At 35.0% G+C, this 26,268-nt stretch overlaps 1 protein-coding gene across 45 annotated transcripts in view; it reads right to left on the bottom strand.

Moving 5' to 3' along the window:
- Positions 1 to 26,268, bottom strand: part of LOC105470366 (zinc finger and BTB domain containing 20) — an 814,500-nt gene that overhangs the window by 293,337 nt on the left and 494,895 nt on the right. For 4 of the 45 annotated variants that reach the window (XM_071089299.1, XM_071089292.1, XM_071089404.1 and 1 more), the window contains one exon: positions 5 to 26,268. This exon is cut by the window's right edge. The exons of the other annotated variants lie outside the window; for them this stretch is intronic. The gene's annotated coding sequence lies outside the window, so the exon portion shown is untranslated. The remainder of the gene's footprint in view (positions 1 to 4) is intronic. 45 annotated transcript variants of the gene reach the window in all.

Here is a 26,268-nt window from a genome sequence, read left to right as displayed (position 1 = left end):
TTACTCTTTCTGCTCGGGAGGCTGAGGTTCCTACATTTCCAGCTCATGCTGGACTGTACCGTAAGCAACAAGTGAAATGAGTTCAGTGATCTCATTCTAGTCCTTCGACTCCTGTCCACATCACTAAGCGACTGCACAGCTTGGCACAGGCCAGGATGAGTCAGCAGTCTCTGGTCATGAGAGGCCAGGCCTGGAATAGCAGGGGGGTTTAGGTCAGGAGCAAAATGAAGCAGAAAGGCAGTCTAGATGGCAGGACTCTGTTCTGCAATATCAGAAATCCCGCAGGTCAAAATGAAAGCGCCTCATCAGCTCTGGGGTGAAGATTGTAGGACTGTAAGAAAAGAAGCATCAAGAGAAAAAAAAGCTGCTTACCAAACATAGCAAGGACAAAACAGAGTGCCACAGGCAGAAAAAGAGGGCGCTGGTAGAGCCCTGGAGGATAAAAGATGCTCATTAAGGTTTCTGAAATATCTTTTCTTCCACATGCTCCCAAACGTGATTAAGAAATGGTGATTTCCTATATACTATCCTAGTATTTTCGCACTGTTTTCCCAATTCAGTAAGTAGCAAAACAAATAAAATGCAAAGCACTGCAGTTAAATAGCAAGAAAAGCCTCATATTTCATAAAATAATACAATTATGAGTCTGATACCTCAAGTACATTAGGGTTAACAGTGTCTGTATATAGCCTGTATGAAATGGTTAAAGAGGAGTACTCTTTAAATTGAGCTTGGGAGGGGATAGAGAAGAGCTTAAAGAAAAGAGAGATACCAGTTAATGATAAAACACAGGGGAACTATGACACTGTGACCATATTTCTACTCAATGGGACCAGCATAGACCTCCATTAAACCTCCATCAAGAAGTGATGTTCCCACTAACAGGACTTCAAACACCTCTCCCTCTGCAGCAGTATTGTAATATAGCAAGGGGAGACGGAAAATAAAATAGACAGAAAAACAAGGTTCAACATAAAAAAAAATAGTGATAGACATTTTGTTTCAGAGGAGGCAAATTGCTCTATAAGTCAACTGATACAAAAAAGTCTTGGTATCTGAACAGACTTAGAGAAATCATATCTAGATGAGGATACCAAGGTGGAGACTGATAATTGTCAGGAAATGATAGTAATGGCCATAAAGACGGAAGAAAGTAATCTCAAGTCACATGATGTAGAATAAAACAGCATGGAAAACAGAAGGAGAGCAACAGACTTGGGGAACACAACTAAAATATTTCTTTAAAGTCCTTTCAAGAGGAATAATGAGGACCCACCACATAGTTCCTAAATGTTGTCCCTTAGAGATGCACAGATGTATATGGGTAAGAAAATGTAAAATAAACTTTCAGCTTTCATTTCAGAGGGTATTAAGTCATCTCAACACATATTTACTAACTGTTTAACCTTGGGCAAATGAACTTTCTAGTCTCAGTTTCTCCCTCTTTGAATAATATTGTCATCCTCATGGAATCATTATAAGCACTGAATCAATGTTCATCAACCCTTATCACAGCGGTACCTGTCATATGGCGAACATTCAATAAATTGCTTATTATTCATATTATTTGATTATCACATCATATCATCTGTATAAAAGTACCCAGTGAAAGAATCCCCTCCAGCATTGTTCCACTGGATTGAGTGGCATCAATATGAAGACTTTAGTAAAATCAGTTGAGTAACACTGCTGACAATGCTGCTTTAAAAAGATTATTTCTGTCTGGGTACGTTAAACATTATACTTGAAGACACAGGATGTTGGAAATCTATTATGTGAAATCCTTGAATTTGGGTATCTATGTTGTCAAAGCAACTTGGAGCCTAACAGTTGTCCAGTAACTAGAGGCCCAAAAAAGAAAAGAGGAATTTTTAGAAGCTTCTCCAAAAGCAACAGGATAAAAGTGTTATTGGCCTTAACCGCATGATGAGGGCTTTTTACCAAAGGGGAAAACGTAGTCCAGTTGATCATCGCAGCCTAATTGATTAATTGTAGGTCTGACCATCTGGCTGATGAATGCTGACACCCAGCAGTGATTACTGTGTAACACAAATCCGGATGTGCTCTCCCTGATGCCTCCCACAATAATGGCAACTCTGAACTTAAGGTTAGTTTATTCAGGCCTCTTGGCTCAATCTCTTCATGGAATAGCGGTTGTGGCAGGGAATATTTTACTAGACCTGGTCAAGCATTATCTTCTCTTATTTCAGTTACCCACTCTTTTCCAACTCTACTCCTACCCACTCCTAAGCCCTCTCTTGTATATAATCACTTTTCATGCAAAGCATTCCATCTGTAGTTTTCATCATATTATCTGATTCTCTCATTTCTGGTTGCTCTGTTCTGAAAAATATTTGACTAAACTAGAAGATCTATACTGCTACAATGCTATTTCACAGGGGATCCTATTGGGACATTTTTATTGTATCTTATTTGCTACTGGTTTACTTCAAATTACTCTGTGCTTCCAAACAAAGAAAATTATTTCACCTATCTCATTAGCCTGATTAAAAGTCCCACATATGGCCCAAGTTTTCCATGAGGTTAACAATACAAGGGTTAACAGAAGATAATTCTTACATCGTAAGCCTACTTCTGACCCTCAGTTAGGAGTATCCCATGAAGAAGATTCCCCTGGAGCATACTTTACTGCTAGAGAAAGAAAGTCAGACCCATGTAAATGACAAGGTTCAATAGCAATGCCATCCACAAACCAATCTACACCTGGAGATGACTTGTGCATGGAGAATTCGCCAAGCAAATAAAACCTGTACATATAAATATAAACCCTGCGGAATTAGAACCAAATAATTTCACTGTATTTTGTGGGAATGCACAGGGGAGTAACTGACACAAAACATCTTATACAACCTTGACCAACAAGTCACAATGACAAATCATCCGTTTCCTCTTTTCTTTTCCCAGACTGATTTCCACTCTAAATTCATCTTTTCTTTCACTCCCCACAGATGCTGAATTCTTCTATGTTCCAGGCTGAGTTAGTGTTAACTTTCAGTAGAGGACGGCAGTAGCATGCTGAACTGTACAGTTCCGGGCTGGGAGTTGGGAAATGTTTTTGGCCTGACTGTCAGTAAACAACTATGTGTCTTGGGCAAGTCAAGTCCCTTAACTCCCCATGTCTCAGTCTCTTCATTGAAAAATGATAGGGTAGGACTGCATAAACTCCATAGTCTCTGCCAGCACTAAGATTCTATGGTTCTATAGCTCATTTCCTTTTTTTTCTCCCTTTGGCATCAACTGCTCAACAACTCTGCTTATAGTAATTTCTATGCTCTCAGTTACTAATGGAAAAATATGTCCTTCATTTACTACTTGGTATTTTGTATTTGTAATCTCTCTTTTTTTATTTGATGCTAGATATTTTGAGTCATAAACACCAACATATCCAAATAGATGGCTTTAAATCTGAAGGCGTTTAAGGAAAATAGCTTTCCCATGTAGAATATTTAGTGTAGCTGGGCATGGAGAAAGTCAGCCATCCAAAAGTGGAGCAAAGGGGCCAATTCACAAATGAGAGAAAGCCTTTCATAATAAGAGTCTCCAGACTCTTTAACTTAGATAAAGCTAAAATGCTACCGACTTCCAACTACTTTTCCAATCAATCCCAGACACCATCACAGACCCTTAGGACTACAAATCTGAGGACCAGCACTGGCAGCAATGCAGTTCTTATTTCACCTCCACCATCCATTGCCAAGTAGGATTTAGGATGGCATAGTAATAAGAGCCAAGAGGACAATCTGTCATTTATTTTCCTCCAAACTTTTTGAAATTTCCCATTTGGGCTCTGTTTCCCAGTTTTAATTTGGTAACTGCCATTTTTCAGCATTTCCTTTAACAGGTTACTAATAATTTCGGATACAGGATCTCATATTTCATTTTATGCTGTTAGAACTGCAGTTAATATTTCATCTGCCTTCAATTCAGCTCTGAATAAAGGCTGCTGGGTTTTGATACACTGTTAACACTTTGGTTCTGGGGATTTGATCACCATGTTCATCCAGTTTGTCCATATTTTGTTAAGAAAAAGTAATAGGTTAGCTAACTCAGAAATATCTCAGCGTGTGCTATATACATTCTATGGATATGTCAGAGTTGTCTTTTTCTGGATCTTTGATGAAAACCAACAAAAGCAAGTATCCTGCATTTGTTTTCACAAATGACTTGCCATTTGCTTCAGTGTCAGTATTCTGGAAGCAGGGGGCAGTGGTTAAGATTCAGGGCTCATAGGCAGATCTAGGTTCACATTTTGGCTCTGAAATTATTATATGTACACCTCAGGCCAGTTCCTTAACCTTACCAAGTCTTTCTTTTCCCATTTGTAAAATAGGGATGATAATAATATCCACTTCTATTAATTAATATGAGGATCCAATATATTAATATAAAGTATTGAGGACTTTCTGAGTTCTCAATAAAGGATGGTTATCATTATCCTAGCATTAATAATATACAAATTTACATTATAGAATTATTATTTTGCAACATCTTTTCAAGGTCAACAAATTATTTTTCAGTCCAACCTTTGTTGTTTGCTTCATTATAGCTTACATTTTTAAAAAGTCTCAGCAAAATCATGTAAAATATTTAAAAATTTGATCTTTAAACTGTATATACAGTTAGACTAATATATAGCACCATATTATTGTAGCACTTTCCAGTGTAGCAGCAAATTCTCAAAACTTTTTGTCCATCTAATAGCCAGCCCTAGATAATGCACATTGTACCAATACTAATCTGTTCTATAAAAAGATGACTTATAATATTTACCTTCTCCTACTCCCAAAGAATATAGATTATTTTAATATTCTTTGGGTATGTGTCAGTCAGGGCCTGTTTGTAGAGAGAGATCATACAGCAATTTGAATAGAAAAATTTAGTTTAAATTATTAATAATAACAGGTTATTAAAGTAATGAGAGTAGCTAGTAAGATGTAAAGAATACTTTAAAGAATGTAAGAATAACATGGGCCAGACGCAGGGGCTCATGCCTGTAATCCCAGCACTTAGGGCCGAGGTGGGTCTTTAGCCTACGAGCTGAAGACTAGTTTGGGCAAAATGGTGAAATGCTGTTTCTACAAAATATTAGTCGAGCATGATGGTGTGTGCCTGCAGTCCCAGCTACTTGTGGGGCTAAGGTGAAAGGATAGCTTGATTCCAGGAGGTTGGGGCTGCAGTGAGCTGTGTTCATGCCACTGCATTCCAGCCTGGGTGACAAAGCAAGACCTTATCTCAAAAAATAAAAAAGAATAGAAGAATAACAAATGTAAGGAACAGCTATTATTTGTAGGGCTAAGATAGCATACCCAAGGAAGAGTCTCCTCCATCCCTGGGCTGAGATCTAGATGTAGGACTCAAGATAAAAATCTTCTGGACCCCTGGACCAGGATCCAGACCTTGTTAGACAACGCACAGTCATAACTCATTGAATGGCGAGAAGTTGCTGGGGAGCTGCATCAGTAGAACCTGCACTCTAGGGTGCCAATGAAAGCTATTTACAGGGAGGTATCTCATCTGAGGCACTCTGCTATAAATTGCCCAATGTATGTGTACACGTTTGTGTATGGTGGGTGCCAGGGGTAGCTGCTACCTACCAGGTACTAGAGAAGCTATCTGTGCTTCAGCTGCTGGGTACCGGGTTAGTTGCATTTGCTGCAGGAGCTAGACGCTGTAAAAGTTGCTTACATTGTAGAAGCCAGGCTCTGGAGAAACCGTGCGCATTGCAGGAGGCTGCCAAAGTAGTGCATGACAACCAGGAAGGAAAATTTCTTCTTTCTGCAATGTCTCTCTACTTTCTCTACTGACAAAGCAGCCTCATACCAGCTAGCAAAGAAAAAATATTCAAAGAATCCAGATACATTTTTGCCGAGCAGGCAAGGAGGACTACATTTGGAAGGAGGCAATGGGAGGTAATATATTGGTAACTGGCACAGACATTATTTGCTCACACACTTCATGAAATAACGCACATTAGAGATTATAATTCAATATTTTCAACTGATTGCACTACTGTTCACGTTTACTAATAAACCAACTCCCTGTACATAGTTAAGCAAATACTGTCAGAATTAAGAAAAATAAGAGGCCAGTAAATAAATGCCTATAATAGAATATTTAAAAAAGTTACAGTACCAGTATATGTACAATAACCTTTTCCCCCAAGTGCTGCCCACATACATTTTAATTACATGTTTATAATTTACTTAAGAAAAAAATGTACAGAAATACTAAGCTATTGACCTAAATTTATGCAACAGTGATCTCACGCCAGAATCTCAACTAAGTGGGTAATCAGGAGAGTCATTACAAACAACCAAAAGCTTTGAGGTAAAAATTGCTTCAATTATCATTTTTCCTTTCTCTTTCCTTTTCTTTTTAATTAACTCTAGAACTCATATTTTCTTCTTCTATGACAATTTTGTGGAGGGGTGGCTCTTAAATATAGGGTTTTTTTTTTTTTTTTTTTTTTTTGAGATGGAGTCTTGCTCTGTTGCTCAGGCTGGAGTGCAGTGGTACAGTCTTGGCTCACGGCAACCTCCATCTCCCGGGTTCAAGCGATTCTCCGGCCTCAGCCTACCAAGTAGCTGGGATTACAGGCATGTGCCAGCACACCTGGCTAATTTTTGTATTTTTAGTAGAGACGGGGTTTCACCATATTGGTCAGGCTGGTCTTGAACTCCTGACCTCATGATCCGCCTGCCTCGGCCTCCCAAAGTGCTGGGATTACAGGCATTACCCACATGCCTGGCCAAATATAGGTTACTGTTTTTCAGAAAAATACATATTTAGAAATTTTTCTTATGATTCTTGTCCTATATTGTTCTACCCTTAATATTAAATAGAGAGGCATCAATAAATGACCAACTTGGTAAACTATGACATTGTGATCATTGTTAGAACTAGTTTTACATATAGGGAGAGAGTATATTCCAAATTACCTCCCCTGCTTTTGCCTAATTCCGTTAAGAAGGGAACAGGTACTTTTGCTCTATAATTAGAGGTAGGGTTTAAAACCACAAACACCTGACATTAGCAAGGAGTACGGCTGTGAGAGGCTGACAGCAGAAAAGCTAATTGGGTGAGGAGAGTTCTATGGAGAGTAGACTGTACTGAAGTCAAGACCACAGAACACCCTTCTCACCATTCATCCATTTTTACCTATGCCTGGCCATCAGCAGTACTATCTGTTCTCACTACTATGGAAGGGGTCTACTTGTTACTTCACAGTTGTGTTTTCTGAAAGCCAGTGGTATCCGCAAAGCAAGCCATGTTGGGTTGTCTCACAATCACACTGTAGGCATCTCTGCCAGCTGCAGGTGGTTATCCTTATGATTTCCTTTGGTTTGTGTTATGTGTGGTACTGAGGATAAACTTAATGACCCTATGTTTAGTTCTCTCCTCCAACACACATACACACCCCCCTCTCCTCTGCAATTCCTGAGTTCAAAAAGAGATGATGACAAAGGAGTGTCATAAGTCCTTGTCAGGCAGGCGACTCCATTTTATTTTAGTTTGCCCTTCTGTTCTGTTGGCTTTTCTGCTATGACCCACTATACTTACCCTGTCGGCTGTTCTTACTAGCAACATGCCTTTTTAATCAGCCTTCCTGGGGTCTGCATTTGATTACAGCATTTGTGTTCTATTTTGATTCTTTTGTACTGTGCCCTGTGGTGTTAGCTTGAAAGGTGTTATTTATAAAATGAAATTCTATTGTATTGCCAGTTGGATTCAAAGAGGACATATAATATTAATGCAGAATGTATTTAATAATATCTTGAATCTATTAAATCAATTTCTTCATGAGAATACAGAATGGAAGCGAGGCACGTGGGCTGATAATCAGGTAATAAGACTTAAGAATCACCTGAACTTTTTCTTCACAAGCTTTCCTGAAAGCTGGCACAAGAATCATTCTCTTAATGTCAGGGTTTCCAAGTGGAGGAGACTACCTTTCTTCAGCCAGACCAGTGCAGTGCGCACCTGTTTAAACATTCAACTGTGCAGGCCAAACATTTTCCTAGGCTTTTAGATGCAAATTTTTTGACTAAGGAAACTATGAGACCAAACACGAATATGGTTTTTTTACTACATAGGAAGATTTAGGTTATGAAGGAAATGTAATCACCTATTTCTAAGGATCTACTTTCAAGATTTGTAAAAAGAAGTATATTTGTTCTCACACTGACTCTTCTCAAAAGCAGGATAGGAAAATTCTAGTGATACCAAGAACTGATGCAAAGTTTCCAAGGTGGCATGTTCAGAATGATGTTCTCAAATAGCAAAAGGGCAGGTTTCATTATGGACTTCTGGGCCTACAGTCAAACGTTTCTAGATTAGATTGATGGAGGAGTCCCCAAGTTTTTTCAACTTCTAATTTTAATTCCAACTAAAGACGGAAACATTGTACACTGTATCACAGCTTGCACAGCACACTTCTTGCTGCATACATTCCATTCTTTCACCACAATTTTTTTTCCTGTTGATATATCTGAAATCATCAACGGCTATGCTGCTGTTTGGATAGGGAATAAGAAAGAATCTGGTTTGAAAGATGATTTAGGAATCAGGCTCTGCAGAACTTACTAAAAGAAACTGTAACGTACAAAGGAACCTGGCTGGGCAGTCTTGAGAGTTCCTGCATTTTTACCTGTTCTCATTCAGTGGCATATTATATAACTCCAGAAAAATCAGGTCCAGTTTTCTAATCACTAAAAAGGGAATAACTGTCCTTTTCTACTCGCACTGGGCTACTTTAGTGATGGATAAGAAAATGATTCCAGAATCTTCTAAATGCTTGGCAATGAAGGTGAAATACAAATGCACAATATTATTAAAATGATAGTTTAGACCCCATTTTTGTTTCTCCAAATCTAGAGATGAAAATAGTAACAAGGAAATAAATTTCTTCCACTTCAAAAAATAAATAATATGCCCTTATTTATAAATGACATGTCAAACATAAGGAACTAGGATGTATTGGGGAATACACATCTCAATTTTGAAGGCATCAAATTATAAGCTATTTGCATGAAGGAATCACATTCATCTCTGTATCCACTCAGGTTCTACCTCATTGATTTACATTATGTAAGTATTCCATTCATTAACATATGTTGAATTGAAATGAAAAATGAGATCGCACAAGTTTAGAGCTCAAATTAACTAGAGACCATGTTAAATCCTGTTGCCTCTTTTTGCAGATGATACAACTGAGGCCCAGATAAGTGACTTATCTAAGTCCAATACTAAAAATATAACAAGTTTTACAAGAGTTATTTTAAAGATCCGCCACTGAAAATACATCACTGAATTAAAACAAAATAGATATTCTTCTGTCAAAATAAGAAGCACTATTCAGCTCAAATAATTTGATGTATCCTAACCTAATCAAGAAGGCTGAAGCCTAAAGTAACAAGTAAACGTAATCAAATAGCTATAGACCCATAGGCATGTTAGAAATGCCAAGTTACTGAGTGGTGCATATCTTAACACTTTGTCTATCAGCCAGTTCAAATGGCATATTTTTTTTCAAGTAAAATTAATGTCTTAACAAATAATAGGGGTGAAGTCAGCAAAATGGCAGAGTGGAAAACTCTACCTTTCATTCTTCCACAGAAATACTGATAAAACAATGTTGGAACCAAAATACCTTGAAAATATATTCAGATTGTAGCTGAGAAGTAGAGGTACCCTAGAGGATCCCAAACTAAAAGCAGTTGCATTTGCATGGGTTAAAAGTGCAATTTCACTTTAGAATGTCATGTCACTACTTCCCCCAGACTGGCTTAGCGCATCACTTAGAGGATTGCTTCAGCTCATGATTTCTCCTGTGCCGTAGAAAGTGGGATTGGAGTGTGCATCTGGCTTCCTGGCCTCTGGCCTCTGAGAGAACCCTCTGTTGGGTCAGTTCCTATATTACCTCATCCTGAGTACTGATGCACCTGTAGAACTTTGTTCCCAGGGATGGGCAGGAACAAAGAAATGAGGAAGGCAACTCCTTACAGTTGGAGCTGCCTTGCAAGACTAGGAATAGGGGCAGAACTGAGGTTATTCTTTCACGAGGGAGGAAAGGGAATGAAGGGGGCCTTATTCTCAGCATTTCAGAGTGCCCTCTGTGAAGCCAGTTTCCATTTCACCTTGTACGACCATTAGAACTTGGTTCTGAGGGCTAGTTAGCAAAAAATAAAAGGAGCAGGCATCCTTTTGCAGCTGGCACTGCTCTGTATAATAAGAAAAAAGCGCAGAACTAAGCCTTTTCCTTGAGAAGGCCAGGAAAGAAGTGTAAAGGGCCTTGCCCCCAGTCTTAGACTGTGCTCCCCAAGGTGTTTGTCTCTATCTTGTCTCATATTAAGCACCATGAACTGGTAAAGGTCTCCACTCATCAAAACTAGTCTATAAAGACTGGGAAGATAGCTGCTACTTCAAATGTATGGATCACAAAGAAAATCTATAAGGAACAGAAAGAGTCATCTCCAATAACCATCCTGAAAGAAACAGAGATCCCTGAATTAACTGACAAAGAATGCAAAATAGATGTCTTAAAGAAGCCCAGTGAGTTACAAGAGAACACTGAGAGATAGCTAAATAAAATTAGGAAAAAGATACAAGAATAAAATGAGAAGTTAAATAAAGAGATAGAGATAATAAAAAAGAACCCAATAGAATTACTGAAGCTGGAGAACACAAAAACTGAACAGAAAGATTCACTAGAGGAGTTCAAAAGCAGACCTAATCAAGCAGAAGAAACAGTGAACACAAAGACCGATCATTTGAAATTATGCAGTCAGGAATACAAAGAAAAAAGAATGACGAAAAGTGAGGAAGGTCTAAGTGACTTATGGGACTCCAACAAGTGAATCAATAAACACATTAGGGAATTCTTGGGAGAAGAGAGGGAAAGGGGTAGAAAGCCTATTGAAAGAAATAATGGCAAGGAACTTCCCAAATCAGGGGAGAGAAATCAACATCCAGATTCATGAAGTCCAAAGAACTCCAAAGATCTACATTAAATTAAATTATAATCCAATTGTCAAAAGTCAAAGACAGAGAATTTTGAGAGCAACAAGAGCGAAGCAACTCATCACATTCAAGGGAGTCCCCATAAGACTGTCAGCAAATTTCTCAGCAGAATCCTCACAGGCAAAGAGAAAGTAAGATGACATATTCAAAGTACTGAAGATCAAAAAACAACAACAACCTGTCAACCAAGAACAGTATACTCAGAAAAGCTATCCTTCAGAAATAAAGAAGAGGTAAAGACTTTCCTAGACAGACATGTTGAGGGGTGTTCACCATCACTATACCTGCTTTGCATGAAAAGTTCTTTAAGCTGAAAGGATGTTGATCAGCAGCATGAAAAGATGAAAGTATAAAACTTGCCAAAAAAATTAAGTGTATAGTCAAATACTAGAAAGCTCTAGTGCTCTAATGATAGTGTGTAAATCACTTTCAACTCTGGTATAAACATTAAAAGACAAAACTATAAAAATAATAACATGATTTGTTAATAGATACACAGTATAAAAAGATGTAAATTGTGACACTAATAACATGAAGTGTGTATACAGGAGAAGTAAAAGAGTAGAGATTTTGTATGTGATCAAATTTAAGTTGCTATCACCTTAAAATAGATGATTATAAGTTGTTTTATGGAAGTCTTATGGTAAATACAAGCAAAACACCTGTAGTAGATATATAAAAGATAAAGAGAAAGGAATCAAAGCATATTGCTACAAAAGATAATCAAATCACAAAGAAGACAGCAACAGAGGGACAAAGGAACTACAAAACAACCAGACAATAATTTAAAAATGGCATAAGTTCTCACCTATTAATAATTAAGTGTAAATGGATTAGCTTCCCCAATCAAAAGATACAAACTGACTGAATAGATATAGATTAAGAAGACGACTAACCATATGCTGCTAAAACAAAACAAAACAAAACAAAACAAAAACACACTTTAGCTTTAGGGACAAACATAGACTCAAAGTAAAAGGTGGGAAAAATATACTCCAAGCAAATGATAACCCGAAGCTAGTAAGAGTGGCTATTCTTATATCATACAAAATAGACTTTCAGCCAAAAACTGTCACAAGAGACAGAGAAATCCCTATAACAAGAAAGGGATTAATTCATTAAAATGATATAATAATCCCCTTGATTAGGATCTTTTTGATTGGAATCTTCTTGACTGGAGTAGAACAAAAACTGAATAACTGTAAACTATTATTCTGCAGTAGAGATCTCCAATACACTACTTTTTATTTTTCCAAAGTTTTCCTGGAGATCACAGAGAACTGAACATGGAGAAAAAGTGAGCAAGAGACAGAAGTAGGCTTGATGCTTTAAATGGCTGGATAGCTAAAGATTATTGTTTGTGTATTAAAAAAAACATGATTCTAGAAACATAATTGGGGTTTCACAGATCAAATTCAAATTATTAACTTAGTATTTCAGCCTCCATTACTCGCCCTGTCTTGCTTAGGCATCCTAGGTTCCAGTACTTCCCAACAAGTGTTCTGTGGTGAATGCAGACTATGTTAGTGTTTCCCTTTATTTTGGTATTCCCACAGGAGACCTAATTTTAAATTTTCTATTCTACTATCTCCATGATTTCTTAAATTATGTCTAGACTTCTGGATTAGAATATTATTCATTTACTTACTATGATTCAATAAGCACCTTCTATGTGTGAGACAGTAGGAATAAAATACAAATAAGACTTATTTCCTATCTTCAAAGAATAATGGAATTCACAATATAGTGGCCACTTACCACGTATAACATGTGTTCCTGCTTTTAAGCTTTTATTCTTTCTATAATTAGAGTATCCTACCATTATTTTATTGATTGAATTCCTTTATTATAGTCCAGCTTATGTTCTGCTTCTTCCATAAATTAATTTTTACTTTTTATAGCCCATGCTAATTTTCCTTTCCCCCCCACTATTACAGTGGAAGTGGGCACTATTTCCTACCCAAACTCCATTTCCTCATTCTTCCTAGCCACAGACCTCTATTTTGTGCAGAGTGGCAATGTGCTCAGTGCTGGATGATGAGTTTTGAAATTTATAAGCCAATTATGACAAGTGTATTCTCTAATTTGCTTGCTTCCCTAGCAAAGAAGGGTGGCCTAGGGATTCAATTATAGCCAATAAGATCTATGTGGCAATCCACTTGAGAGGCAAGTTTCTGAGAAAGCTTTTTTTCCCGTTACAAAGAGGAAGGTAAAAGGCAATCCTTCTGTTTCCTCCTCCTTCCCTCTTTGAACATAGACATGATGCTTGGAGTTGTGGCAGCTATTTTGTGATCATAAAGCGACAAGCAAGAAAGAAAGACAAAAAGAATCCCAGAGATGTCAGCACATACTTTATCACATACCAGGAATTCCCTACCTCTCAACTTTTGGACTTCCTATTAGGTGAGAAAACTGAATCTCTATTTGTTTAAACCACTCAAGTCAGGATTTGCTACCTGCTGCTGAACACATTTCTAACCAAAGTAATAATAACAACATTCATAATTTGAATTCACCAAATTGTTCTTCCTAACTAGATAACAGACATTGGTCACATTCTTGGCACTTAATAAACATTCATTTGCTTCACATCTTGATTAAATATGCTAGACTTTTATATGTAATGAAATTCTCACACAGAAAGGAAGGGGGGAATTTGGATTAGTATCAGAAAAGAGGATTAAACCAGGTCAAAAAAAGGAAAATTAGAGTCTATAATAAAAAATTATATGACAAGAATTTGTTACAATGTAGCTCATTATACACAATATATAATTATTATATACATATTATATATAATTATAGCTCAATTATTATATACAATAAAAGCAAACTTTTAAATATTTTCCAAAATTAATAGCAACATATTTTAAGTAAGAAATAAGACAGTAGAATAAGCCCCCAAACAATAAATGTTTTAAAGAAGAGATGATATAAACAAGTCTTCTATTAAACATGAAGACAATCCTATGCAGTTCTACTTCTATTGAAACTAAGTGAGGAACTAGCGTTTGTCAAATACCACTAGCAATAAGACTCCTTCTCTGTCCTTTAGGTTGTATGACTGTGATTCGCCCCAATGCTACAGGCTCATTAGCATGCTAATTATTTCTAAAATTTTTTCACCTGAGGTTTGAATACATGACTTAGGAAACTATTATATCATTTGCTTTTGGAGAAAAGACTACATAAGTTGGGACAGAAGCTATTTTTAAGCCTTCCAAATATTACAAGTAAGTAGTAGGGAACTGTTGAGGAGAGAAATGAATAGCTTTGGGTCATTTTAGGTTAGTGACCTTGAACATAAGGCGTGATTTAATCAGAAGCCAGAGTAATTATGGCAGGAGGTGGGGAAAAAGACTCAGAGCTGTCTGGAGTTAGGGAGGACTTTGGTGGCAGCTTTCAGCTTGAGCTAAAACTGCAGGATTCTGTCAGAGGCTCCACAAACAAAGGGCTGCATTATGTAACGCATCTTGTATGTCTTTGTGAACTATTCCACAACAAAGTTTCATTAGTTTTTTTTTCTCTCCTAGAGATTTTACCACTTCCAGCGTGCAAATTGTTGCTCAGAAGGGAAACTTTCTACCTTAAATAAAAGTTTAAATCGTAAGCAAACTGACATTTTTTTCAGGAACAAATCAAATTAATTTGAACTTTATAACAACTGGGAAAATGTTTTTTAAGTTAGGTGGATGATAAGTAACCTTATTTGAAGAATTTCCCAATAATTTAGCAATAGTTAGCAATAATTTAGCAATAGTTAGCAATACTAGTTCATCTCTCTCTCCCTCTCTGTCTCTATCATTTTCTGATAGTGTTAGTCTGTTTACACATGTAACACTTTTGGGTCACCTTTCAATGGAGCATTTCACAGGCAGAATTGGAAGACAGCATGTCACATGGATGGCACATAGCAATATGTTCTCATAAATAGTATCTGTTTTCAAAAGATAATATTTATTTTGTTGCCCATTATGAAGATATTCTAAGATTAATTATAGTCCTAATACTGTCAAATTTAGCTTTGATGTACAAAACTCTATTTTTTTAGTAGTTTACTTTTTTTTTTTTTTAAATCAATTACTAACTTAACAGGCTTTCATTTTACAACACTATTTTGGTCAGTTATAAAAATAATTTAACTGCCAAACGGATTTTCCCATTTAACATTTCAAATGTTGGTTTAATGCTTATCACTTAGACCTCTATGAAGATTGACTAAGGTTTACTGGGGGATATTGCATAGACCATGTCTTCTCGTCCAACAGTCTGGGCTGTGAATAGTCTAAATTTGCATGGAAGCTCCCAACTACCAAGTTATTCAAAAACTACAGGGACAGGGTGGGGGGAATGATTCTCAGCAGGTGGCACTCTTCCTTCTAATTTGGTCTTGAATGAATGCACCAGCATTCTGCTATCTCTTGGGTGGAGTGTGAGATTGAATCATTCAATAATGCTTATAGCGCTTAAGAACCAACTTCAAGGGAACTGTGGAATGAAGGCAAGTTATAGGTAACATACATGGATTTTCATTCTGCTGGACTTTTTCATTCAAAACAGCATCACTGTCAGACTCAGAATTATGGATAACCATGCCTCTCAGTCTACTCAGGATAGTTCCAATTTCAGTTCCAATGACCCAGGCACAATTATTAGTAGTGTTCACTTTCACTCTCAAAAGTGTCCTAGTTTGGATGATAAATTATGGGGTTACTCTGTATATAAGCTTTGAAAAAGTTATTCATAACACCATTTACAGTGATAATCATTCTATTTAGGACAAATTAAAATAGACTCTACTGGCCAACTTCTATAAAAAGAAAGAGATAAACTAAAATATCATTAATTTAATCTCAGAACTTTAATCAGAAAGACCCTGCTATCTAAAAAGTTTATTTTACGATGACAACAAAATTTCTATGAATTATTTTGGATTTCTAATTTTAGGTCATTTTTTAAGCTTTATTTTATACAAGCAAGCACATATGCCCTTAAAATTTGTGGTGCAGAAAGAAGTACAATATCTGAAATAAAGTTCTTTGAATCTTAGGTTTGAATTCTAATTCTACTGTTTACTCAGTGTGAAAATTTAAATAATTTCTGTGAACATTATTATTAACCCTTTCTAAAATGTGTTTAAAAATATTTTTAAAACCAGAAGGGAAGAACTACATATGCTATGAAAAGCTGTAAGTTATTAACAGTTACTATTATTTCTTTTTACAAATAATGATAGTTTTTCCCTTTTCAACTTCTATGACACTTTTATAGACTGTAGAAAAATTTGGCCAAGCATGTGGTAGCATAATCACCTTTGACACAGATCCACAATATTTCTGGGTGACATCTTTGCATGGACACTGATGGCCTAAAAGACCTAGAGAAGAAAGACTATAGATCTTGTACACCAAGGCCAAAGACTAAAACGCTGAAATTTAAAGTACAAAATTCTTGTGAACAGTTTTGTTAGTGGTATCATACATACCACTTATATAGATAATTTTTCTAGTATAGTTATAAGAATAATTTTTCTTATATAGATATAAAATAGGGTTCCTTATATAGATAATTTTTCCTTGGAAGGAAGGGGAAACTTGAGGGGAAAAGTGGCTGGAGTAGAAAGACTAGTTTGTAAGGCAGAAAGAGTTTCTAATTACTAGGTAGATTTTATTTTACTTTGTTCTACTTATTTTTACTAGCTAAATTTTAAAAAGAGATTCCGAGATCTCTATAGACACGTTCCCCTTTCTTTTTGCTGATGTTTTCGTATTTCTTTTCTGAAATCTTAATTTGATTAGGAAAAAAAAATGGTGTTCCGATTCAATTCTCTTAGTTTACATGACATCAAAAAGTATATGGAGGGTGTCTTTAGTTTTTTATTTATATGAATGTAATCAAATAATTTTATTTTTTAAAAAAAGACTCACTGTCATTGTCTAAAAGACATTTCTTTAAAACTTTGAAGTAGTTATAGAAAATGCTCTCATAAATTATCCCTCCAAATTAACTGGTAGAAAGTGCTAATCCTGTTATGCATGCCATTTTTGTTTGTTTAAATTGACTACTCTGAGAATTAAGTCTGTATTACTTAGTTTGAGGCCTCAAGATTTTCAGGTATACACAAGGTTCTATCAACTAATTCTTTGTCTCACTGATGATCCTTTATTTTAAATATATTCTACTTGCAAAGGTGGTAGGGTAAAAAGAGGAGTGGCTGGCAAGAGACTAAAGAGGGGAAAGGATTCCCAAGAAGGTGGTACTTAATATCTCAGGGCTGAAAAAGAGCATTAGAAATCTTCTCCAATCTCTTGGAGAAAAAAATATCTTTCACACATTCTGCCTATTAGAACTTCATTTGTGTTTAACAAGCCCCTCTTTTAAAATGCAAATTTGCCTTGTGAACCTGTAAACCTCGTTCACACCTTATTGTTAATTACTTTGATGTTCTAGAATATGATCAACACTTAACTGATATTGGCAATCTAGGAATGAACAAATTGTTCAGGGTGAAAAAAGGAAAATTTTGGTGGAGTGGGGCTGTAGGTGGTAGTGTGAGAATTTCATTTGTGAGAAATAGAGCATACTGATATCCTGAAGTTTTGTCTAGGAGAATGGCAGTAGTTAGGGTACCACAAAACGAGCACTTTTCCTGATTGCCGATGTCTAGTTGAGATCAGAAAAAGTCTGGAAGCCTGCAAACCTAAGTTTTAAATATTTAGCCGTTACAAGCTAATCAAGCTTGCTATTTTCTAAAAACCTTTTAAGTTAATTCGTAATAGCTCTACAACTCGGTGACCTTGGGTTCTAAGACTCATTTGTTTCAACCTTCCAGGTTTAAAATTCAACTGATAAATGAATTCCAAGGAAAAAAAGTGAATATGGCCTAGTCCTTTTTTACTGTCTCCCTACTCATTTACTTCAGAGATTTTGGAATGCAATCCTAGAACATACTGTAAGCAATTTCAGAAGAATACACAGGATGCAGTATTTATCTATGTGTCTTAGTAAATGTCACTTGACCTGATATATCAAAAGTTTGCAAAATTTGAATTAGACTTTAGTTGACTTAAGCGACACATCTTAGCTAGGCAGAAATTTAAGGAAAAATTATTTTATGGCCTCTTGTAACATTATTAATCACCCCTCCTTTTATATAAAAAATAAATATGCTAAACTCTTCACTGTTCAGAAAGGGGGTCATCTTTCCTGCCAACATGGCTAATTTTAGTTTTTATGTAGTTGGATACATTTGTAAACTATTACATGAAAACATATGGTTGGAACATGCTTACTCCTTCATGAGTGTTCCTCTTTTGAGGCTGCAAAATTTTCCTTAGTTGCTCCATGTGCTACTTTGTTGTGCTGATGACTTCTTGTTCTAAATAATTTTCTTCCTTTTCCATTGTTAATGAAATGAGTTCTAATAAGGAACAAAGAAACCCTCTGATGAAAATCCCTTTCTTGTAGAATGGACTGGGAACTGATATAGGACACAGGGGAACAGCAAATGCTGTGTTGCATGTTCTTCAATCAAATGATCCCTTTGTAGTTTACTCACCTGAATGCATTTTGGCAAAGAGTGAAGCAATAGTGGGAAAAGGATTGTTTGTGTGGCTAATCTTCAGTTACTCAGAAAGTACTAGACATGTTTTCCTAACTATAAAACATAAATCTACACAGTTTGATTGGTGAATCACCATTTTAAGGTATCTAACCCATAAGGAAGAGTGAAAAACTTCCCCAGAGGTATTGAAATTTCACTAAACCTCTTCTTGGAGTTTTGGTGTATGATTCTCAGTTGATCTCTGAGTGTAACAGTCAACTATTAGATTGACATGACTGAAGTACAGTTTTTTCAAATAGAAGAGTATTTTAGAACAAATGAGAATTCTAACTCTTTAATTCAATTTCTAACTTTACATTTTGCCCGTACCTCTCCTTGTAACATTCTTCCCTTTTTCCCTACATATTTTTACCAGTAATCCTTTCATCTGCTCCTTGACAGTGAGATTCTACTGTTCTGGTACATTATAGGTTCTCTTTAACTATTTTTTGAGTGCACAAATGACCATTTGGACAAATATTATAAAGTGAACCATTAAAAAACCTTAATTATGCAAATTAATAAGTCTATACCTTTGGGAAAAAAGCCATGATAGTAACAAAATGAGTAACAATTCCAAGGATATTTAGGAAGGATAAAGCCTAGAAGATTAAAAATGAGATATTTTAGAATCATAAAAAACCAAACAAAACCAAATGACTCAATACAACTGAAAGCACATGTATGTGGAAAGAAGCTAATACATTATTGTAAAAAATTAAATGGAAAGAAATTAGAAATCTATTGGTATTATTACATCAAAAGCAGGAAGTTACTTCTTTCTGCTTTAGAGAGAAGAACAAATTTGCCAATGCCACCAAAGGCAGAATAGAGAGAGATGTTTGGAATTTAAGAATTACAGGTTATGTATGGTTCGTTCATATCACTGCCATCACCGCAGTTCATTCATTTTGTGTCTAATTATTGATGTTGCCACTGTTGTCAATAAATGCTCAGCATTACTAATCATCAGAGAAACGCAAGTCAAAACCACAGTGAAATACCATCTCATACCAGTCAGAATGGCTGTTGTTAAAAAATCAAAAGACAACAGGTGCTGGTCTGGCATGGTTGTGCTGGAAAGGGAATGCTTACACATTGTTGGTGGGAATGTAAATTAGTCCTACCTATTAGGTACTGTGCTCATTACCATAGTAATTAGGGTGGGATTCCTATTCCAAACCTCAGCATCACACAATATTCCTATTGACTAAATCTGCATATGTACCCCCTGTATCTAAAATAAAATTTGAAATTTCAATAAAGATGGAACTAATCCCTTATATCACAGAATTATGTAGTTGTGGGTAGTCAGGATAAAGAATATTTAGGATATAATTTAAATGAGTTCACTAGCTCTGGAGATGAAAGAATAAACAGAAAACTAATCTAGAAATTAAAATTTTTTCTTTCCCTAAGGATAATGAATAGTCCCTAAGGATAATAGTCCCTAAGGATAATGAATATTCATTATCAATATCAACAGCATATTGTAATAAATCATATGCATTTATTGTTAATATAGTTTATTGCACACACATACACACTATGAGTTCCACGATGTTCCTTGAACTGAATATTACAAAGTTTAAAGACCTATGAAATTACAGCAAGAGCTATCCATATAAAAATAAAATATTAGTGTTTGGAAGGACCAATTGTAGGAGACTATATTGGTGAGTTAATACAAAAGATCATCTTTTGTTTAAGAGTTCATATATTTTTGTGTAAATTATACTTATTTACAGAAATTTTCTTTACTACCAACTGTTCTCAAACCCATGCACTAATAAATAATTACTACATGTGATTACTTAATATTTACCTCAGACCTTTATGAATATCACTGAAAGCATTATTGGCAAATGTAATTAATTATGTAGGCAAATGGTAAGGATCTCTCAACCTCATCTTTCACCTTCTTCCCAATCACTCAAAGACTGACTATATCCATTTGTCTTGTTATCCAGCAATTGGCTTTATTTGTTAATTCCAGAGATGTTTTAACTGTAGTTTCAGCCAGCTGTTTCCTTATATCTTTCTGGGTGGCATCAGTTTACAATGGATAGTATTGTTGAGGATCAAAGTTATTTTATTTTGGTATTATTATTGGATTTTTCCCCCAGTGCCTCAAAGGGGAATGTTGAGTCATGGAGATGTAATGTGACTCCTTAAACTAAGTAGACTTCTACTACAAGTATACTTTTATTATGGAGAAGCCAAATTAATTTTATCAATTAAATGAGAATTTATTTACCATTTGGCTTTATCAGATATTTCGTTAGACACAACACCATTCTCAGACTTTACACAATTAAAAAAGATGTTGTATAAAAACTATCTATAAAGCAGGAGATATTTCATTCTTAGTATTTTGCCGAACAAATTTTGTAGCTTCAAGGAATAGAAGGAAAAGAAATATTGATGAAATACAGCCCTCAACTATGGCATAAAGTCCAAAGCACAGAGAAGGTCAGAAAAGAATGCAGCAGTTTTGCAGAATTATTGTGATAGGAAGTACTGATAAAGAAAAGTCAACTTTTTGTCTTTAGTCATTGACTGAGGCCCTTTATTAAAAATAGAGCATAAACATTTTAGATATAATTTTTTCTCAATTTTTTTGGGGAAAAAAAAAAGCATTATGTGAAAAGTAGCTAAATGGGAGGAAAGTAGGGGTCTGTGGGTGAAACAAGAGGTTACCATTGCAAACCCTGTCCTTGATGCCCTCTCTCAGTAGGACTGGTGGATGGAAGACATTTGAAAAACTTTTATGTAGAGATGAAAAAAAGTAGAAGCCCTAGTTTACAGAGAACGATAGACACATTTTTCTCCTGTGTAATAGAGTTTGTATTTGGAGAAGGAGGAGACTCCTTTCTTCTGATGAAAACTCCTTTCAAGGAAAAACTCCATTAGGAAACATGGAGCAGCAATGGGTGAGAGAGACCAGGTTTAAGATTTGTTTTGGAGGTTACATTTTTTCTGGAAGTTCATAGAATGTGGTGAAAGCAAGATACATTGTAAAATAAGCCAAAAAAAATCTTTATTCCAGCCCATTGTATTGGAGAGTTAGTTGACTTTTCTACTGTAAATGTAAAGAAAACAAAAGTTTCATTCATCCTCCTGTAATGATGCCAATCTAATTTGCTATTAAATTTCTATTCAAAAGCCCTATTTTGTTTAGTTACAAGGGATTTGATCCCCTTAAACTTTCCCAGGCAGTTTGTATGGAAAGGCAGTTGCTAAGGGTATTCCTAAGGGAACTTGCAAACGTTGGAAGATAAATAACCTCAGTACAATATGCAGATTAAGTAGAGGCGATGGTTTAAGAGTTACCTTTTGAAGGAAAAATAAAAGATTCCGAATTCAGGGTTAGAGTTGCTAGTTAATCACCGACTTGAAGGTACTTAATCAAGGCAGTTTTATACTTCCCAAGAAAGTAGAACTTTCACATTGTTCCTCTTGGGAACAAAGGTAAAATTATCATGGAGAGGAAACTGGGGAGAAATGTTCACTATTTCCCCCTTATATTCTTCCTTTCTTTCCTCTCTCTATCTCCTCTCTATCTCTAGAGCTCTTCCTCAAAGATTTAAATAACTAAAAATAGGAAGCCATGGGTGGCAGCTTGGAGTTCTCAAAAATCCAAAGCGAGGTTAAGCTTATGACCAAAACTTTTGGCAATTTCCTTAGGTCGAGTGAAAGAAGCAATGTGAAAAAGCATGAGTGTAGAGTCAGTCAGCCATCAATTTAAAATCAAACTCCACTATTTATTATTGGTGTGATCTTGAATACATTAGCCAACCTCTTTAAATTCCAGTCATTACTAAAGGGATGATTATCTATGAAACCTGTATTACATATACAATGTGTAAGTACTTAGTAAATACTCAGTACTTCTCTAGTATCTCTCTAACTTGGATTTGGCTAGTAATCATGACAGTTGTGGGAGAGAAAGAAAAGATATTTAATCCTGAGGGCACTCAGTCTCTGTAACAATCATCTGATAATTAATCAAGTGATACTTTGTTGATATCTCTTTAATTTTCCAATTGAGAAAACATTAGGAGTAGAAGAAAAATGATTAATCTCTAACTTCTATCGTTGGAAAATAACTAAAGATCAGAGCCATAAAAAGCATAAAACTTTTCTAGATTATTAAAGTTAACCTTTTAGACATTTTCCACAATCATATGGTATGTAAATTTTAACTAAATTATTTCACATTAAATGTATTTTGTGCTATGTTTTGACTAGTTGATTTTACTGTAGTATAGAATGTATTATAACATTCCTTCCATTATCCTCTTATTACTTGTTAAGAAAAAATTTGCTGAAAAAACAATTAATTATTATAATTAATATTTATTATTTATTACTAGTAGGCATTGTACTAATTACACTATTATTGGTATTTTAAATGTCATTAATAGCTATAAACATGTTATACATAATAATAATATAAACCATTTGAGGAGTGCTTACTGTGTAATACATTTTGCTAAGCATTTTATATACATTCTTAAAGTTAATAATTTCAAAGATTTAATGAGCTAAGTGTCACCAGATAAAGGAGAAGACATAATAATCTTTCTTTATTAAAGGAAAACTTGCCATATCCACACAATCTTCCAAAGCACTGATAGAACAGAATGATGGTATCTTAAATTTAGAAAGTGTCATTCATAAAAGTGTACTGTTAACTACTAATTTGTGCTATCTGCAATGATAATATTATATTACACAAGATTGAAAGGCTACCCGCTAAAAGATAGCATTTGATAAATTGTACATACAAATCTAGAAGAATAAGAGTATAACAGAGGAGTGAAATTTGATCCCGAAATACAGAAAAAATTAAGAAAAACAAAATATGTTAGCCCTACTGGAATTTGTCTCAATGTATTTCAAGGTTCAAAATATAGTAGAGGAAGATCATTGACATTGTCAGAATATTATCATTAAATTTCAACCCAAAGGCAACTAACTCAAGCTATGCAGATATGGAAAGTAGTGTTTCCTAAAATGAAACTAAGGCAAATATTATTTATTCTAGCTTCTACTCTTTTGACAAATCAGCTGACCCAGAAATTAAATATTTAAAGGCTTAAAAATTATATAATTTTAAGCAGTCGACCTATACGTTACTAAATAAAATGATCCTCGTTGTATTTGAAGTAGCTCACCATTTACAAATTTAATCTATGCCCATCCATTTTCTTTCTTCCCAAATAATACAATGATTTAATTACCCCATAGTTTGACAGAGGAGCCAAAAAGATACACCATTCCTTTATTGTTAACTTTAAGGAGAAAAATATACTATAAACTGTATCAGAAATCTTATTTTTTGGATGGCCACCACAATGTTTTCACTACTAAATCCCTTACTGCCTGAATACAAAATGTTACCATTCAATCAGACGAGTCTCCATGAAGTGAGAAACATTCAAGTGAAACTCATAAAATAAAGAAGATATACTCTAAAAATTCCAGTTCTTGAGAAGCTGATTACACACAAAAGGGCTATTAGAAGTGAAAGGGTAAGTAGAAAATCTTCTGGACTCATTTAATAAAAGAATGTAGAGTTCCATGGAATTCTTTTCTGAAGAAACCACTAACAGTGTTGCAGATCTACAAATCCTAAAAGAGTGCATAATGGACTCAAGTCTCTGCTTTGTGACTCATGGGTGTACTTCATCAGGATGTACTTCCTCTTTTAGGGGGTCATATAGGTGAATAAGCTGACAACATCTTCAGAGAGAGAAATTCCACATGTGTCACAGGAATAGAATTTATTTGATCTCAAGCTTTCTATATATAGTAAAAAAACAAATTCTAATCCAAACTTTAATGAATTCAGTACTGTTGTTGTTGGTTTGCCTCTAGAATGTCTTTTCACCAACTCATATTACTTTAAATTTATACTAGGTAAATTATATATTTCCCAAATCTTTTATAAAAGCATAAGCTAAATGAGATAACATCAAAAGGCTGATAGCTTTCCTTTTAAAAGCAGTCATAAGAATAACAGCAATAATAATATAACAAAAATATACACTACATTTTGGACACCATGCTTCAAGTTTATATACACTAATATTATTAAGGCAATCAGTGCTTTTGAGAAGCTACTCCAGACTAGGCACTACACAAACTCTGCCACACACACAAGAGAGAAACAATTTTAATTACAAAGAGAGCTAGAAAATAAAATGGATAAGAGTATCATGAAAGATTTTTTGTAAAACTGAATAGATCCTTTTATATTTCTTGGTTTTAATCTCTCCAAATATCTCTATTGTCTGCTTTTTAAAAGAAAAAACACTGTAAAAATTCTGAAAAAATTATTCACAAAGAAAACTTCCATTCATTTATGTAAAGCATTCATTCTTAACTTCATAACATGCATAATGTCATCTACTATTTCCGAAAAATCATTGAAAAGTAGCCATAAAAACTTAAAAAATTGAAAATAGTCTTTAGAGATCAACAGGCCAGGAAGAGTTCTTAGAATATGCATTGGACTTTACTAACTGTTTTCAATGCCATGCACTTTTGTCTGTCAATAGTTTCTCCTGTTATTTTTCATATCCCTAGATTAAGAAATATTAACATCTATTTACAAAAAATGTCCTAACAGTTGCCCCCACAAAAGCATATTCCCATGAAGACCAAGAAAACAAAAAACATAACAGAGAGTCAGTATCCTGAGAGCCTTTTAGTCTTGTTCCTCTTGTTCCTACTATTATTACTAGGCCTACTGCCTATTACCAGTAGGCTTTTTAAAGGTGTTGGACATAAATATCAGTTGTTAAGTTGCTATTTTCATGGCCATTTAAAATTATTTCAACCACAAATGCTTTTAATTTCCTGACTATCTTAAAGCTGTCTAAGTATAAGTATTCTCCCATTATATTTCTCTATGCTAACACAATAATCTAGTTGGAGTCGTTTCATGAAAATAAGAAAACTGGTACATTATAAACATTTTAAACACTGAAAAATATACATGATAGCTGTAGGATGTAAAGTGTAGTCAGGTCTGTAGAACTTCAGATGCATCATTTTAAAATATCATTTATCACTTTGATAAAGCTGAGGTCAAGTTTCTAAAAATACAACTTGTTAAAAGCAGGAATAAATGAATGAGAGATGAGTCAGCTCGTTTGATGGAAAGGGTTTAAAAAATACTTCAAAAGCGTACCACATGACTTGGTAAATATTCAGTGTATCAAAATGTATTTGCCATCTGGCATTGATAGACTGGGCTAGAATATGTGTTAAAAAAGTACAAGGAAGGAATAATTCAGCCAGGTTAATGTGCACTTGTCTACATTTCATGATTCAGGTATTAAGTGCTTTAATAAATACTATTAAAGAAAGGCTGCATTACAGTCAGACTTGGGCAGTATTTGTTGGGGACAGCTAGAAAGAAATGAAAGAAGACAAGACCTGATGGCACTTAAGGAAGCTAAAAACAACAACAAAAAAGTGGTTTAGGTAAACAGAATTCTCAATCATATGGTAATATTGCCAGAACACTAGCATCACAGTTAAATGCAGGGAAGTGGTAAGCTTATATTTGAAAATAAACTGAAATCTTGATTATTTTTAGCTTTGAATATTTT

Source organism: Macaca nemestrina, chromosome 2 (genome assembly GCF_043159975.1).
Source record: "Macaca nemestrina isolate mMacNem1 chromosome 2, mMacNem.hap1, whole genome shotgun sequence".
NCBI lineage: Eukaryota > Metazoa > Chordata > Mammalia > Primates > Cercopithecidae > Macaca > Macaca nemestrina.
This window is presented reverse-complemented; position numbering and strand designations above follow the sequence as displayed.